The sequence below is a fragment of the Capsicum annuum genome, chromosome 4 (assembly GCF_002878395.1).
Source record: "Capsicum annuum cultivar UCD-10X-F1 chromosome 4, UCD10Xv1.1, whole genome shotgun sequence".
Classification (NCBI taxonomy): domain Eukaryota; kingdom Viridiplantae; phylum Streptophyta; class Magnoliopsida; order Solanales; family Solanaceae; genus Capsicum; species Capsicum annuum.
Window position 1 is genome coordinate 4,376,369 of NC_061114.1, and position 14,999 is coordinate 4,391,367.

Sequence of the window (14,999 nt, forward strand, 5' to 3'; positions counted from 1 at the left end):
AAATCTCTACTACATGACTGAAACAAGGTCTATATGAAAACTGGGACAAGGCCCCCAGTAGACCTAAAAATTGAATATAAGATAAAAGGACTTTAGGACATAAGACCTTCCAAAACATAGAAGGCTCACCACTTGTCTCTACAGCTCTGTCTGAAAGTTCAACTGATTCTCTTGACCCCTAGACTGGGGCTCTGAACCTGGGAGGTTGGAGAGGGGAGGGGGTCAGCACAAAAGTACTGGTACGCAGAGATATCAAAGCAAAACATAATATTTTTACAAAATATAGTTGAGAGCCATTATAAAGCAATGGTGTCTCGGCCCAATGGTAGTTCCCAAGATCACTTGGCTCGGGCTCCTACCTATAGTCCCAATATGGGAATGACATGATGTCAAGTAAACAAGATCACTTAGCCTGGTACCAATATTCCATGTCGGCAAATACGTTATTCTAGCGATGAGCCCTTGTATCTCAAAGGCCTTCTTCGGGCATCCACCTTTCTTATGTAAAATCAATGCATTCAAATTTCATCTTATTCATTCACATGTCATAGGGTATCATCATAACCGACTTGCAAGTCATCAATATCACATCCACATATGCATAATCATGTAATAACCAGGTGCTTCATCATTTACAAGTGGTGAACAATATTTATTTCAAATTCATGCTCTCTTTTATTGATCACAATGCAATATGGAGTATCGAAACATTATCATGGGAATTTGAAAACAATTCATCATTCATATTTATCAAACTTCCATGAAAAATCTCAAATCACATATGTATGGTTTCAACCATTGAAGTATATAGGCAAACAATTCCCATGACATAAAGAAAATGACTTAGAAATCATATTGAAAGCAAGATATTAGCATTTGATTGAAAACCCCCATTTAAAAGCATGCATGTTCATAAAACTACACCCATGTGATTTTTTGGATAGCCCCACGTACCTCTATTTCCGAAGATACTAGATGTTTCTTGAAGCTTGCGGATTGGTAATTCCAAATATGTAATTTTCTTCGAAAACCTACGGTCGAATCTTGAAATATTTGGGTTTTTATTTTGAAACCCTAAGGAGAGTTCTTGAGCAATTTTAGGAAAAGTATGTGAATTATGGTATTTGAGGGATTAAATCCCGTGTTGGTGGTACATATAGGGGTGGAGGATGAGCAAAATACCCTAAGGAACAATTAAGGTCAAATCTGTCCCTCAGTTGACAGTTTGATAGGCTGGAGTAAATCTATTATAACTTTTTACTCATATACTCAAATTGGATGAAACTAACTTCATTTGAAAGAGGACTCAAAGAGCTTTCTTTGGATATATTATATCTCACATAGTCCATTAGATACAGGGACTTATGATCGTTTGAAATTGACCCTGAAATGCTGAAAACTGGGCAATAGGCTATGCGTTTTGCTACTGTTTTGAAATCCAAACGCAGCCTTTTGCATTCCAAAAAATTCCGAAACTTATCGAGATGTACTATGAGCTTTACCGATCATAACGCAACTTGAAAATCTAAAAACAGATGTCGGGAAGGTTCAAAAGTTGTATCCCAAAGATTGCTAGCTAAAATGACTCTAAGTCCTCATTACATTTAGAAAAATTTTCAAGCTTTTAAGTCTAAGGGCACTCTATTAAAGGCTAATCCATGCACGACTTTTACGGGGTGTTACATTATTCCCCCTTGGGATCATTCGTCCTCGAATGATGGGTAGGAACTTGTTGAAGCCTAAAATATATGGAATAACGCTGACACGACATGTCCTCTATTAAAAATACACTGATCTGAAACATGACCATATCTGATATTCTGAATTCTTATATCGGACACGCATATCTAATGCATGGAATACACGACTGGAGTTATTCATAATCTGAATTCTCATAATGAACATGAATATCTGATGCATGGATTTGTGACTGAGTTGTTCTCATGAACGCAGGACTAAATACATTGGTAAGCTAAACTTTTTCTATTGAACATGCATTTCTAATGCACCATATCTGACTGGACTAACGTATGAATGTATGACTGATTACACAATGATAACTGCGGTGGAGCTTGTAATAAGAATCTATGCATGCAGCTGAATGGGGTATCTCCCCCTTGGGACCCTATGTCCCTTTATGAATGCTCAATTCACTAAGATACTCGGAAAACTGAGGGGATGCACAGGGCACCTACGAATTGAATTATAACTGAACATTTGGAATCTGAATTTAATGCATGATGCATGAACTGGGCTATACTCGTAACTACTGGTATACTCTATCTTAGACTAGTAGCATGTCTGAGATTTCTAGTAGCATGAATAAGTGCAAAGACGAGAAAACAAGTCATGCAAATCTGACTGCTAAACTGACTTATTGGCCATACAGACTGAATTATACTACACCCTCATACTTAACTGGAGTAGTCTCTTCAACACTCTCTCTAAGGAAGCTCTAGCAGTAATAGGGAACCATGAATCTTGGGTATGGATTACACAAAACATCCCACTGAGGAAATCACAACATTGACACTACTCTGCAGTCTGGAATATAGACATATAACTCTTAAATTAGGATAGAATTTTCAGACCTTTGGCAATACCACTTATTACTTTCAGGCTTAGAGCACTTCCCGAATATCCCTTAACTATACTATTCCCTATAAATATCATATTCATTCAACTCAGCTTAAAATTCTCATATGACCATTGACAAATCTTTCTACTAATGTCGGAAATAACTTAATCCCTTCGTCGTGATCAAGCCTAACTCTAAGTCACAAAAAAAAAATACAACATGCAAGACCACGCTATTATTCTAAACCATATGATGCCACCTTCTATATCTCCTTTAAAGATCACATCCTAAGTATAACATGCCTTACCACTTCAAAGACTACTCTGGACTCTTAATATGAAGTCGCTAATGCATATTGCGACCTTCCGCTACAATCCAAAAATGTCATTCAAGCCTAATTTATAACCACTCATAAAAACATACTTCACATATTTTCTAAACTATTGTCAATATAACTCCCACGTGCTACCCTAAGACATACACACAAAAACTTTTCCACTAACCATCACATGTATCAAAGATTTGGCCCTAAATCTTACTTCATACTTATGGCCTTATCTAAACAAGCATACTATGATCTTCCATCAACAAGAACATTTACATCATCACCACTATCATTGCATAGGAAGGGTCACTAAAAGGTTAAAACATAAGACCCTCAAGCGTGAAAAAGATCTTTATATGGGACTGAGCACACCATAAAGAGTGAGTACATGTGTCATGAGTTGGATGACCTCAACTAGAGTTCATAACATAAGGAATGTGATTCCGACTACTTGAATGAACTAGAACTCATTATCTTGGAACTGGAAGAGTACGTGACTCTTTATCATATACCGAAATCATGAACTATTATCACAGAACTGCATCGTAAGGCATGAGTAAGCATCCGGATAACAAAAAAATACTGAGGTAGGAATGGGTTGAGATTCACCCTCACTTTCTGATGTTCTAAATCATACTGCATCACTACTGGAATCTAAGAGTCTTACTTGGTCATTCGTTCTATCATCTCCCCCTTGGCTTCAAGTCATCATCTAGGGTTTGGGAGATACCTTACCAGATTCTAACTGAACTACACTTACTGCACTCTAGGGTCTGAAAAAAAATAACAATACATGCATATCATAGAACTCAACCCGAATGACTACCTTCTGGGATACACTCTATCTTTCCATAGCCACCAATAGTCATAGTATAATGCTTGCACACTTATTTCTATCCGTTCAACCTTCAAAACTCAAACTTAGATTCTAACACTTAACATGGATATCACCAAGCCTTTGATGAACCATACCACTTCTGTCCTAGCATACCAATATTACTACTCCAAACTTATACCTCTCTACCATTAGAATCGAGATCACATCAAAAGGGTCAACACTATCAATCAAGGCTCCTTAACTTGGCTATCTAGAACACCATATATCATATAACTAGTCCTTTTCCAACTAGAAACTCCACGGTACCACTAGTCACACACAACATGTAATAGTCTTAGAGAAATGCCACAACTCCATATCGCCTTAGGCATACTTACACACCATCCCTACAACATTATACTTCATTACGAATCAATTTAAACTTAAGCCATTTCACACACCATTCAAGCCTATTAGATTACTTTCATATAACTAACATCATTGATCAAGAAATCATCACATCCACCTTTATGAGCTTCAACTATTCAAACTTAATGTCTAGTGCTATGTATGACTTACAACCCAACCTTACACAAAATTTTCACTTGGAAACTATAAGTAAACATCACAAAACACTAGTGCACTAGAACTTCATAACCAAAATAATCGATCATGACCTAACGGTTTACCTTATCGTCATTCCGTTAGCATGTACTATTTCAGCACCTCAAGCCTACTAATATAATCCCACAAAACATGCATCATCAAACTCTTGCCACTATTTACCACCACACCATTTAAATTCAAGCCTATAGTTTAGTATCAATCATCTACCACCAATGAAGAATGCAACATAATATAAATACACTTATCCATCAAATTGGGACATTCTACCCAAATATCTAAAAAATCTACTACATACCTTCTCACAAGTAGCACTAGTTTACAACTACCAATGAACAGAGGGTCAAGGGGGTTAAAGGTTCATAATAGACATTGTCAACCTTAATTTTATATTATAACCCCGTACAATCGTATCTAATTATACGGATTTCTCGCCTCAAACTTACTCACTCAATCATACATTTAGACTGCCTTCAAATTCCTCAAAAACGCATGAGTCTATAATCATAACTTACTCGCTAATATAGTCATTTTCACATTCAAGAAACCAACAAATCACCCTGACCAACAACTCCTTCTCTACCTTCTACTAATAACACACAAGGACGAATCACTTCATTACCAACTCTATCTCATGCAAACAGATTCAGCCATACATATATTAAACCAACGAAAGAATAACAAGTTACTAATGAATCAAAACAGGCCTCACACGGCTTCACTAGACTTTGGTTTTGTATTTTAAACAAGAAAATGAGATAGATGACAAGGCAACTATGCTAGTGAATCGAAAGAGCCCCACACGGCTTCACTAGACTTTAAATTTTTTTTTTTCAAAAACATCATGATAACAAGATTACATATTACAAGGGATAGAAAATTGACACATAATATTTAATGGTCCAAGAATATACATATTATTCTGTATAAATAAAAATCTGAGTAAAACACTTCCTCCATGGACTACCATACCATCCACACACGCTGCTAGCTACCACATTGGTTTATCACTATAAATGGGTAAATCATCCTCAAACATCGGTTATTCAACTGAAATATTCATTTACACAAAATCACCCTCACTCTGACTTCTAACTTTGTGACTTTACATTACCAACTTCTTGGTCCAATATCACTACCAATAGGTCATGACAACAACACTTTGACTTATACTACTATTCGGGTAGAAATATAGTTCCAACATTCGGCTATACATTGTCCACATCTGTAACAAGATTTTGAGATGGACAAGATACACTTAATACCGTAAGTTAGAATGCAAGATTCCATCAGGATCAATATTTACATCAGAATCAACATATATTGATGCACTAACAGATTCCTATCGAGTCTTTGCACAATTTTTAAAATCTTATAGGACTCAATCGGAAAGGACTATATCATGTATATTCTCAACCTTTTGAGCTTGAATCAGTCCAATAATAGGACATGTCTAGGAACATCAAAGTAAGGAAAGAATTTGGGATAACTTTACTTTCATATGGGTGACACCACAGCATGAATTACAGCATGAAAGAGGAACATTCTGACACTATTGCACGAACTAGAACATGAAGAAAGAGACATTCCTAAATGCCTAGTAGCCTCCTGCTTATAAGTATGGCGTGCTACACACACATAAAAAAGACTCTACTCGACGCAATTTCGTAGACACCCTGGGACCATGAACCGTGCTTTGATACCAAGTTTGTCGCGACCCGAACTAGGGCCTGGCCATGACGAGCATTTCGAACCATGGAGACCCAAAACACCCCTATCTGTCTGGTAATTATGCACCTAATTCATATGATCAAAGTAATGCGGAAGAAACACAATATAACGGAAACATGGTCAAGAATCATACGAAAATGAAAATGGGGAATAGTGTCCAACAATCTAAGTCAACATCTCTAAAACCACCTGTGAAATCTCTACTACATGACTAAAACAAGGTCTATCTAAAAACTGGGACAAGGCCCCCAGTAGACCCAAAAACTGAATATAAGATAAAAGGACTTTAGGACATAAGACCTTCCGAAACATAGAAGGCTCACCACTTGTCTCTACAGCTCTGTCAGAAAGTTCTACTGATTCTCTTGACCCCTAGACTGGGCCTCTGAACCTGAGAGGTTGGAGAGGGGAGGGGGTCAGCACAAAAGTACTGGCATGCAGAGATATCAAAGCAAAACATAGTATTTTTACAAAATATAGTTGAGAGCCATTATAAAGTAATTTCGTATAAAATCATTTGAAAACACATGGGTGTAATGCAATAGTTTTTTTCTCAACAATAATGAAATGCAACTGAGCTAGGTGGAACACTTTACATAATTTACACCAACTGTAAAACCTCAGTTGCCGCCGAGAAGATTATAAGTGAGGGAGAGACACACAAGACCACAAAGCATGGTGTCTCGACCCAAATCAAATATAGTAGTACACAAGACCACAAAGCATGGCTCCTAACCATAATCCCAATTTGGGATAATATAATATCAGGAACGCAAGACCACAAAGCATGGTACCGATATTCCGTGTCGGCCAACACGTTCTTCCAGCAATGAGCCGCTTGTGTCTCAAACGCCTTCTTCGGGCATCCACCTTTCTCATGTAAAATCAATGCATTCAAATTTTATCTTATTCAATCGCATATCGTATTCTGTAGGGTATCGTCATACCCGACTTACAAGTCATCAATATCACATCCACATATGCATAATCAGGTAAAAACCAAGGTGCTTCATCATTTACAAGTGGTGAACAATATTTATTTCTAATTCATGCTCTATTTTGTTGATCACAATACAATATGGAGTATCGAAACATTATCATGGGAATTTGAAAATAATTCATCATTCATATTTATCAAACTTCCATGGAAACTCTCAAATCACATATGCATGGTTTCAACCATTGAAGTATATAGGCAAACAATTCCCATGACATAAAGAAAATGACTTAGAAATCATATTGAAAGCAAGATATTAGCATTTGATTGAAAACCCCCATTTAAAAGCATGCATGTTCATAAAACTACACCCATGTGATTTTTTGGATAGCCCCACGTACCTCTATTTCCGAAGATACTAGATGTTTCTTGAAGCTTGCGGATTGGTAATCCAAATATGTAATTATCTTCGAAAACCTACGGTCGAATCTTGAACTATTTGGGTTTTTATTTTGAAACCCTAAGGAGTGTTCTTGAGCAATTTTGGGGAAAGTATGTCTATTATGGTGTTTGAGGGATTAAATCCCATGTTGGTGATATATATAGGGGTGGAGGATGAGCAAAATACCCCTAAGGAACAATTAAGGTCAAATTTGTCCCTCAGTTGACAGTTTGATAGGCTGGAGTAAATCTATTATAACTTTTTACTCATATACTCAAATTGGATGAAACCAACTGCATTTGAAAGAGGACTCAAAAGAGATTTCTTTTGATATATTATAGCTCACACAGTTCATTATATAAGGGATTTATGATCGTTTAAAGTTCACCCTGAAATGCTGAAAACTCGGCAATAGGCTATGCGTTTTGCTACTATTTTGAAATCCAAACGCAGCCTTATGCATTCCGAAAAATTCCAAAACTTATCTGAGATGTACTATGAGCTTTCCCGATCATAAAGCAACTTGAAAATCTAAAAACGGATGTCGGGAAGGTTGAAAAGTTGTATCCCGAAGATTGCCAGCTAAAATGACTCTAAGTCCTCATTACACTTAGAAAAATTTTCAAGTTTTTAAGTCTAAGGGCACTCTATTAAAGGTTAATCCATGCACGACTTTTACGGGGTGTTACAGAGTTTGAGGGTGACCTTAGCATGAAGCAATGGGTGAGTTATTCACTCCCACAGGCAGTAATGGACGTCGTAGATGTCAACTTGGTAGCATCAACTGGCTTACAGACGGAGCTGGATGTTGTGGCTTCAATCTTGAAAGTAGCATTAGATTGTTTTGTTTTGTTTTAGCACATGATTTGTGGATGATTCTGTTTTCAGAAATGATAGATGGTTGCAATAAATCTCACTATTTCCTCTTAATATTATTATTGCAAAATGTGGAACTTGTAAATTGAATAACTAAAACCAAACTGTTCCTCTTGAAAATGAACTGTATGCATACAGATAGGCTAGTAATACAAATGATCAGTACAATAAAATATCCTGATTAGAGCGGAATGGATTTTCTTTGTCCAAACACTTCAGAAAGGATCTGTTACTTTCAATGCATCCGCCGGATTCCCCATTATGCTGACTCACTATGTTTCCTATTTGAAACCACGTCCTTTTCGCGGCCATACCGAGCCCGTAAATTCAACAATGGACAGTTAGTTAAATTATCTACAGGTACGCCTCCCGTTATCTTCCACCTTCTGTTCGAGTAAAGTCTCAGTCCTTTTTTGGTACAGTTGATGGTGTGAGAGACAAGTCTAAAAATGCATTCTTTGCTCTTTGGGGCCTTTGTCATATTATCAGTCTAACTCTAGGTTACATCGGTTTCTGGAGATAAACTCCTCTAAAAAATGATGTTGATGAAGAAACTGGAAATGACATTGATGATTTGGAAGATCAATCTCTTGCAGAAAGTGTGACTCAAAGGAGAAAAAGTAGAGTTATTTTGTCAATTGTGTTTCTATTAATAGGTGGTGAAGTGCCAATAATTTCTTATTACTCCACAAGTAATGCTTTTATGATGCATTATTGGTCCTCCCAATACTAATGCATTATTGGTATATGGCTAAGGAAAAATAGAACAATGTTTTCTCCAACTAGCAAGGACAAGACTCGTTTTGGTTCTGTTGAAAGAAAGTTTAAAGGAGGATGTTCAGAATATGTCTATTGGAACTATATAAGGATTAGAATGACAAGAAATATACTTATCCGTATATAATGGAAGAAATATACTAATACACTATAGGAGAGTCAAAGAATATGCCTATTGGAACTATACCAAGATTAGAATAATAAGAAATATCCTTATCCATATAAAATAAGTTGCCACCTCATTAATACATAAAGGGAAGAATCCGAGGTAGCCTATTGGTCAAGAAACAAATCAATGATGAGTATTTTTGTTTTATGTTGTCTCTAAATAGTATTAAGCACCTATGTAATCGAGAAAGGGAAATAGCAATGCCACATCACATGTGGCCCCCACAATTACATCAGTCAAGTCAAACTCTCCCTCACTTGATTGTGCTTTTGTTTGCTTCCCCTACCACTTTACTATTTAAGCAGCTCTTCTCTCCTATATTTTTTCTCATCTTATCATTTGTGAAAATAGCGCCAAAGAAGCAAAAAAGTGGGAGGAGAAAGTAAACTGAGGAGTTGCGAATTTAAAGCCCCCAATGCTTGAAAAATTATTGAAAGTCATTTCAATCCATTGAGAGTCATTTTAATCCCATTTTGCTGTCCCATCTTCTAAAAAACCAACAATTGTTAGTTTCCCTTTTCTCCCTTCTTTGCTTCCTCGAATAAGAAGTTATAGCGCATCGTTGTATCTGAAAACTAAAGCTGAATATAAAATAACAAAATAGCTACTTGTTATAGACGTTGTAATTGTTACATTAACCAGCTTAACATGTCATTATCTCAACGAAAACAACTTAATTGGATCTATCAATCCCCACATCAATTGGCTACTTAAGAGATCTTCAGGGCTTGCACATGAGTAATAAAAAACTTTGCCGGGGGTTCAAACCTAACAGTTGTTGATGTTTTAGTAGCTTTTTCTATATATATATATATCAATACTCTGTATCAAAAGATATAAATACCTGTGAACCCATATCTGGAACTAGTTAAATTTTGGTTTGCCAAAACTAAATCTCTATTCATTATGATATTGTAGTACTGTTTAAGTTGTTAACTCAAATTATGAATTTCACCTGTATCTACTTGAGTTACACAAATATAATAATAATGAAAATCTACTCAATTTATTCTTGCTCCTCCAATTAGCATATTACATTTGGTATAAAACTTAGTGGAAAGACTCCTTTTTGAGTCTTCTTTCTTGGTCTGCCACTAAAACAAATTAAAGTTACTGTATTGTTTCTTTAGATGGCTTAATTAATAAAAAAAGGAAAGCTGTTCTTTTTTTTCCTTAAAGTATGTATGGAAAATTCTCACAAAAAAGATTTTTATAGATTTTAAAATCAGAAAGAGAAAGAGACCTCTTGACTTGGGAGGCAACAATTTCCATGGAAATTTGCCTCAAGAAATGACACACTTGCATCTACTTAAGGTTCTTAAGTTTCAACAGCTTCAGTGGGGAGTTCCCTCTTAGTTTCAATGTTTACACCAACTTCAAGTTCTAAATTTTGGAAATAATAGTTTCACTGGCTCCATCCCTTCTTCATTTTCTAATATTTCCAAACTTGAGACTTTGAATCTGAAATTCAATACCATAGAGGGTCAAATCCCGGAAGTGATTGAAAATCTTCCAAACCTTAGAGTATTAAACATGGGAGGTAACAAGCTCGTAGGCTTTATTCCTACGTCACTCTCGAATGCCTCAAGGTTGGAGACTTTGGAGATATCTGAAAATTCAAGTCAAGGAAACATTCCAGAAGAGACCGGCAATCTTCACAACATGAGCTTGGTAACTATAAATACTTGGATGATATGAGGTGATACACAAATAATCTCAAAATTAACTCATTAATAGTAATTAATCAAGTAAAACTTAGTTCAAATGGAGATGATCATATTATTGATCCGTATTGTGAACAGAGTCACATGTGAAAGCCAGAAAAGGAAAAAAAACTATTGATATGGGGCAATATAAAGGAAAAAAAACTATTGATATGGGGCAATATACAAATAATCCCAAATTTTAAAAGCATAGATCAAACTAATTTTTAATTGATCAAAAAATTGGGACGATTCTTTTTAATGCATCAAAAAAAATTTGAAAAAAAATTAATTTTAAAAAAAATTAAAAAAATTAAAATGACGTGGATCTCTAATATGCCGCCACGTGGCAAAGCTATTTTCTAAAAACCGGTTGTTAAAAGTAATAGCATGTGTAGACACCTAATTTTGTCCCTCCCAAAAGAATTTTTTACCATTTTACCCCCGTCTTACTGCGTGCCTTCACCCGTGTAATTATACCCCACAAAAATACAAACAATAACAAAATTCAATAAATCTATTCCCCATCCTAACATACCTTATCCGAACCAACTCATCCACCACACTACCCTACCCCTACCCTACCTCACTACCCTACGCCACGTACCCCTTCACATTTTCTTCTTTTTGTTAACAAACCATAACAAAATACACTCCACATAACAAATACAAGGACCCCACGGCATATTCCCCTTAACAGAATTGAGCACACAACTCACATAAAAAAGATCCCCATTTCTCTAATCAGGGAGGCATACAATTATCTCCATCGTCACTCACTTGCGAGACTCCACTAACAAAACACAGAAATGGTCACACAAAAGAGCTCCCGTTTTTCATTTCTTAGATAGGCTTCACTCTCTCAATTCACTGAAGATACTAACACACACATACACAGATTAACGCACGCACACATACCGATCGGGATAGGGAGAAGAATCTGATGAGACGAACACTAGATTTCGGTCGAGCTTCAAGCTTTTCCGGTAGGGTTTAAGGTTTCCAGAAAAATTATTAGCCGAAATTAGCTCCGGTACGTTGAATAGATCCAACCCAGTATCGTCCCGAAACTACTGAAAATTGCCGAAATCTGTTTTGGGTTTGCTATACTCACATTTCGTTTTAATATCAGGTTTTGAAGCCTACTTGTTTATATCAAGCTCGGTTCGTGGTTGAGGTTTGAGTCGAGGTCATCAGATGCAAATTCTCCGATTTTAATTAGAATAATACCTTGATTTTGAAAGTGTAATTGGAGGTCCGATTCTGTCTCTTCTCACTTTTATTTTATTTACGTGTTTGATTTGTGTGAAGCATGATATGACATGAGTGTTTTTTGGTGATTTTGATTCATTGTTTGATTTTATTGTTATTGGTTATGGATTGTTGAAAGTAGCAATTGTGAATTATCACGTTGGAACCTTGAGTAGAATTTGGGGGCGAGAATCAAAAATTGATAAAAATGGATATTAGGGTATTTTGATTCATTGTTGATGTTGAACATAATACGTCGTTGAGCCGGTAGGCAAGCAGTAGGCCCCAGGCAGGCAAACTTAGAATTGGTGGTTTATTGGAATGTTTGGAAATTGGAATACTTGTTGAATGTTTTGTTTACCATATTTGAAAGTGTATTTATTTAGCCAAGGAATGCCCCAAAGCCATTTGTATTTACTCATCGAAGAATGCCCCAAAGGATTTTGTATGCAAAGGATATTCGTGATCAAGGCTTGAGGCATCGGGTAGAGCCTAGTTTAGGTTAGTGTAGGTTTACATTTCTGTATTTTTTATTTTGGACTGTATAATTGGACTGAACATTAAATTTTGGATTGTTTTGTTTTGTTTGTTGATTGATTGTTTTTCTTGTGTGATTTTTTGTGGTTTATACATTCGTAATGTCAAATTAGCCAATACGCTCCACCAAGCGACCGTGGTTGAACCACAGGATCGAGGGGCACCTAACACCTTCCCCTCGGTCAACAGAACTCCTTAGCTGGAATCTCTGTTCGCAAATCTGTTTAAAAGAGTCAAAAAGTAGTTTTGAAAAGGGATTTTCGAAGGTGACTTGACACATCCGATTATGTCAAGTGGTGACTCTGAGTTTTGAAAATAAAAGGTCCTTTTCGAAAGAAATCTTCATTTTGTCACTTTAATAATAAAAATCCTTTCCAATCTTTAAAACCAATATAATCTTTTTTTTAGAGTTGAAAAATGGGGTGTGACAATTCTGGCGACTCTGCTGGGGATTTTTCAGAATTCAAGCTAATTTTTGAAGTTGTATCGGCTTTGTTTGACATTATAGGTGTATAGACATTGTTTTTGTTATTGTTCGTATTTGTTTTATCATTGTTGAGTGCCTACTTCCTATATGTTTATAGTTTTTCTTTATGTGTTACCGTTTTATATCTGGCATCATGTGCATAACCCGAGTCATTCTTTCTACAATAAGTCCGTAGTACATGTGTTGTATACGACCTCTAGTTGAGTCACCCTTATTTTAGGAGGGGGAGCCGTCGGTGTTATGGAGTGGGTGGAAAGCTCTCGCAGCCACTATCGAGCATACGCTCCCCCGAACAACCTTGTTAATGGACCCCAACGTAGGTCAATCTTTAGATCATGCTTATCTGCATCATATTGAGACCTAGCAGGACCCACTTAGTCCTTTGTAGGAGACTCACCTCTAAAGCATCCCTACGTGCTAAATGTTGCATCTCTGAAGATAACGTGGTCATTTGACGGATCGATTTGGGGAAAGCATGTGTTATAAGTAAAGTGTGTAGACAAGAAAGTGTTGAAAAAAATAGAGAAAAAGAAAAGGTGAGTAAAAAAAAAGTGTTTCATAGTTTTAGAGTTCTTTGTCTTTTGATTTTTTTCACAAATCAAAAAGATTTTTTACCTTTTGCACTCATGTTCTCAAAAACATCAAAAAGATTTTCCTTTTATTCCTTTACCAAGCATTCATAATTCAAATTTTTCAGAAAGATTTTTTTCTTAATAGGAGCTTCTTTATAAAAGAAAATTCAAAAAAATGGTAGTAGTTGTGTTCATTTCATAAAATAAAAATACCAAACAGATTTTTCTTTCGTAGTTGTTGGTGTCAGTTTTATGTGAAGTGTCAAATGAAAAAACTCAAAAATATTTCATAACGTTGTTCATCATTTGTCTTTGGTCGTATCTCTTAAGCCAAGGTCTAGCTTGTTATTTAATCCTTAATTATCCAATCTGGACGAACTACGCGCCCTTGATTCTCCTCTCTCGGGAGTGAGATACGTAGGCAGCCTATTATGGGTTCGGGGATCTTATTTAAAAAATGCAAAAAGATTTTATTTACTTTTTATTTAGAGTAGGTGTTTCACATATGCCTTGAAAATAAAACTACAAAAAGATTTTCCTTAGTAGTTGTAGGTTTTATTTTTGGTTGATCGTATTTCAAAAATCCAAAAGATTTTCCTCATTCCTCATTTAGAGTAGGTGTTTCATATACATCTTTAAAAGAAAACTACAAAAAGATTTTCCTTTAATATGTATAAATTTAATTTTGTATCAAACTCAAAATTGAAAAACCGAAAAGATTTTCTTTGGTAATTATAGAAATTTGACAAATCTTTCTCTATCTTTGAACTCTCTAAATGGCATGCTTCCATTCTCTATATGTAAAATTTCCACATCTCTTCCAAGGTTGGCAGCCAACAGTTGGAAAATCAAAGGGAGAATTCCAAACGAAGTTGGGAACTTAAGCAGCTTATTACACCTTGATCTTTCTAGAAACTACTTGGTAGGATCGATTCCCACATCAATTGGTAACTTGAGTAATCTTGAGCGCTTCTCTTTTAGTAACAACAAACTTACAAGATTTAGTGAGATCATATATGTAAATTGTAGCATTTGGGTGCTCTTTACTTGTACCAAAATCAACTTTCAGGATCTCTTCCGAATTGTTTAGGGAACATTACTTTGCTTAGAGAGATATATCTTGTTTCCAATAAATTGAGTTAAAATATACCACCAAACTTAGGGAACCTTCAA

At 35.9% G+C, this 14,999-nt stretch overlaps 1 long non-coding RNA gene across 1 annotated transcript; it reads left to right on the top strand.

Annotated features, from left to right (window-relative positions):
* Positions 1 to 11,660: 11,660 nt before the first annotated feature.
* LOC124897602 lies at positions 11,661 to 12,463 on the top strand. The gene is made up of 2 exons (XR_007054366.1): positions 11,661 to 12,012; positions 12,112 to 12,463. It is a non-coding gene; the product is annotated as an uncharacterized LOC124897602 (long non-coding RNA).
* The last annotated feature ends 2,536 nt before the right edge of the window (positions 12,464 to 14,999 follow it).